The sequence below is a fragment of the Palaemon carinicauda genome, chromosome 5, assembly GCF_036898095.1.
Source record: "Palaemon carinicauda isolate YSFRI2023 chromosome 5, ASM3689809v2, whole genome shotgun sequence".
NCBI classification, from domain to species: domain Eukaryota; kingdom Metazoa; phylum Arthropoda; class Malacostraca; order Decapoda; family Palaemonidae; genus Palaemon; species Palaemon carinicauda.
The window spans coordinates 153,130,150-153,135,149 of record NC_090729.1 but is presented as its reverse complement, the minus strand read 5'-3'; positions in this window follow the sequence as shown (position 1 = coordinate 153,135,149).

Here is a 5,000-nt window from a genome sequence, read left to right as displayed (position 1 = left end):
CTAATAAAATTTTATATTAGATTTTTTTTTGCTTGTGTAAATAGAGGATATATGATTTTGTGTATTTATTCTCTTACGCTTTCCATTTCTGTATATCCCCTTTATTTCACTGTTATCCCTACAATAAGGAGTTTTTTGCCACATATGCCCTCTTCAATGCCTTCTATCAAAGACATCCCCTTCCACCAAAATTCTCTCCATATCATCCTTCACCTTATCTCATCCTTTAATTATCTGTCCCCCTCTTGGTCTCCTCTCCATGACAGGTTCCTCCCATATCCTCTTCACTTTCTTCCCCACCATCCATCCTCAACACGTGCCCACAACAGCTCAGTCTTGTCAATTATCAACTCTGTAATCTTTACTACTCCTGACATTCTTCTTGTTTCATCATTTTCCCATCTATCAAGCAGAAATATTCTCATAAAACCCCTAAGCATTCTCATCTCTGATCTCTCTTTTTTGTTTTAAAGCCCACGTTTCCAATACATGCTGTGATTTAACACTGATCTTATTATATTGCTAGAGATCTTAACTTTTAATTTAATTGGCATTTTCTTATCCCATATCACACTATACTCCTCTTCCCACAGGCTGCTTTTACCCTATTCTTCAGCCTTACGTATTACCTGATGACTTATAGTAGATCCCAAATACCTAAATTGTTCCACCTGTTTTATAACAGATCCTCCACTTTCATATATGGCTAATTTGTCCCGACCTTCCATCCTGTTCAGTCTTATACACATTTACCCTCAGGCAACCTCTCTCCAAAGTTCCCTGCCCCTCTACAACTCTTCCTCATTTTCAGTGGTAACCACAAAAATCATTTGCATGTAGCAACTCGCGCAATTCTTAATTTCTGATCTCATCCCTTAAACACATTCATGACCAACATATTTAAAAAATGGGATTAATGCTGAGCCCCTACTTTATAAAATGTAATGTCTATTATTACATTTATCCAAGTGTCTGTAAAACAAATTGTAACAGATGCCATAAATAAAAATTACCATCGTACAGTCCCATGCAGGGCTCTTACCACTAACTTCTCTGTAGTTATGTAGAGAGAACGTAGTTTGAATGAACTTTGGGGAGATGTTTAACACCTCATTGGTAAATAAAATTCCTAAGAAGTGAGAAAATTTAATAAAACCACAAAGTCACCATTACCGGTAATCAAGTGAGAAAAACACTAAGATAAAGACAAAGCCAAAAGAATAAAATCATGAAATTATTTTTTGTTATATTTTGCAAGTAAAGTACGTTAAAAAAATAAAATGAATTGTTGTCATGAATGGAATACATTTGCATAATTAATGAACCTTTTTTTTTTTGGTCAGATATTTGATAATGACTCCTCATTTAATTGCATAAAATCATTATGCGTATTATCTCCGTCTCCCATTTTATCTTTATTCGTTGTTTGTCAATCCATGAGTTATGATTCGTTGAAATACTTAAATTTGAGAATCACAGAACTATGGTTCTCACCGTTTTCGGGTGATTTTGTATCACTGAAAATGGGATGAATAATTGATATCAGATTTACAATACCCGTTAATTTTCAATTGTCGTCGTGTTACTTCCGGGTTTTATTAACGCTATAGTAATGCATGTTTAGTTCAAATATTTCAATGAATGAAAATATGTTTTCGGTGAGAGGTAATGTGAAAATAATTTTGAATTGAAATATTTGGAATTTTACTCCTAAAAATAAAAACACTCTCTCTCTCTCTCTCTCTCTCTCTCTCTCTCTCTCTCTCTCTCTCTCTCTCTCTCTCTCTCTCTCTCTCTCTCTCTCTCTCTCTCTCTAGCTGTTTTTCATTATGTCTGTAGCTCATCAAGAATAGAATCATTAAGGAACAGGGTTTTCATTCATGCTCACTAAATACTTCATTTTGTTTTTAAAAAGATTCCATACATAAACGTCAACCAGTAAATCATTGAAAAATTAAATATTAATGAAACTCTATTAGTATGTGGATTTAGCTAATTGCAAGAACAGTCAACCAGTTAATTGGGCGAAGAAAGCTTTATGACACAAATGAAGCAGTAAATTAATATTTTTAAATATGTGTAATTATTAGTAATAAATCTAAAACATATTCAAAACACATCATGTTTTTATACAATTTGATTGCTGTTCTATCGTAAAACGAGAGCTACATATCATGATGCTTTCTTCTCTTAGCGATCTTCTCTCTTCCCTTGAAAGGTGGATTTCTCATTTTTTACTTCTACCCATAAATTCATTTATTTGTTATTTTTTCAAATTGTATAAGTGCATGTCTGCATAATGTGTTCTTTAATATTACTCCACTATAAAAGTAAATTAGGTCAATATTTTATTTTCTCAAAATGAATCAAGTTATGAGAAATTTCTTAAATTCTTCCAATAGATTCTATTTATTTCATGTCAATAAAGTGAAAATTATATAAAATTCACGAAAAATTGAATTTTTTCTCCTTCATTCTATTTGTTTAAATATATTTGGCTGATGTGGCATATCATAACTGTTTTGTAGGCGTCAAAGTATTTGGTATGATATAGCTTTAGTGTTTAATTGGTAAAAGTTTAATTAAAACTAGTATTAGTCAAACCAGGTTTAAATTGTTCTCACAGCCCTATGATCAAATCTATTTTTCATTAAATCTAATGGAGCTGAAATGCATTTTGATATATCTGCATAACGAGATCATATGAGGTGTGTCTATATATATATATACATATATATATATATATATATATATATATATATATATATATATATATATATATATATATATATATATATATATATATATATATATATATATAATGTATATGTATATGTATATATATATAATATACATATACAGTATATATATATATATATATATATATATATATATATATATATATATATATATATATATATATATATATATATATATATATATATATATGTATGCATTTATATATATATATATATATATATATATATATATATATATATGTATGTATATATATATATATATATATATATATATATATATATGTATATATATATATATATATATATATATATATATATATACATATATATATATATATATATATATATATATATATATATATGTATATATATATATATATATATATATATATATATATATATATATATATATATATATATAGGTATGTATATACAGTATATGTATAAGGACTAAGATACAGGGAATGAATTCGATAAGTGTAGTGTGAATCCTGTGCAAAAAACTTAAATGTATATATTCATATATATAGATATGTATATAATTATATATATACATATATATAAATATATGTATTTGTATATATATATATATATATATATATATATATATATATATATATATATATATATATATATATATATCGGAACAGGATGATTTGGCGCCGACTCTTTGGCGCTGACGATATGGCGCCGCCATTTTGGCGATAGACAGTTTGGCACTCATTGTTTTGGCGATGAGCTGTTTTGGCGCCAAGAAACAAACTTAAGGACCATCCGCAAATTTGTGTCTCGTTTAGTGATCACCTCATTACACCAAAAGCTCGTCTGATTTGAGAATTGTAATATTAAACCAGTTATTACGATATTCAAGTCTTGTTTAGTTATCACATAATTTTACCAGTGTCTTGTTTAGTGATCATCTCATTACGCCAAAGGCTTGTCTGATTTGAGAATTATAATAGTAAACTAGTTGTTACCATATTCAAGTCTTTTTATATTGGAAAATGCTTTTCTTTAGTTTCTTGTACACAACGGATATATGTATGTGCTTGACAAATGTAGCAAAAACGATCCTTCTTTCAAGTTTTGGAGGTGTGAATCAAAAAATGAGTGTAAAGAGCGTATTCATACTAAGAACCAGGAAGTAGTGAAAGAAGTAAATAATATTCATAAGCACCTGAAACAACTTGGGCTCCAACATTTGTACAATAATGATCCCGACTTCTCAGTAAAAGTCAAAATGATCGTTGCTTTATCCTTTGTACCTATTTCTCACATGGATGTTTACATCGATGATTTGGCGCAATATTTACCTGATGAATTCTAGCCGTTAATGAACTGGGTCGAAGATGAATATGTAGGAAGACCTCTGAGGAGGGGAAATGGCCGACGTTCACCACTTTTCCCTTCGCAAATGTGAAATATGTATAGTCGAACGATATTAGGTGAGGACAGGACAAACAATTATGCTGAAGCTACGCACAGGAAAATCTATGCAGAACTTGGAATGAACCACCCAGTTATATGGAAATTCATCGACAGCATAAAGAGAGTTCAGAAAGGCCTCGATTCTTATGAACAATTAATGGCTGGGAATCCTCCTGCTCGAAAACGCTTAAAATACATTAGTACTGATGAACGATTTTAACTATAGTACAGCAGTTTGATTCACGGGAACCACTGGAATACTTACGTGGTTTTGCATATAACTATGAAATGCAATAACACGTTGGTGAAAATATTTAATTTTTATTTCATTTTTGTAGCATTTTAATACTGTATTGCTGAAAATAAATAGAACTTTTTTATTTTTATGTTACTTTTTACCCATGCACTAAATATAAACATATATATATATATATATATATATATATATATATATATATATATATATATATATATATATATATATATATATATATATATATATATATATATATATCTATATCTATATCTATATCTATATCTATATCTATATCTATATCTATCTATATATATATATATATATATATATATATATATATATATATATATATATATATATATATATATATATATATATGTATGGTCAGAAAATTTTCAAGCTGGCGCCAAATGGGCTAGCGCCAAAATAACGAGCGCCAAAACCATTTAGCGCCAAAACGGCGGCGCCAAATCATCGTCGCCAAAAGAGCGGCGCCAGAACGTACTGGACTCATATATATATATATATATATATATATATATATATATATATATATA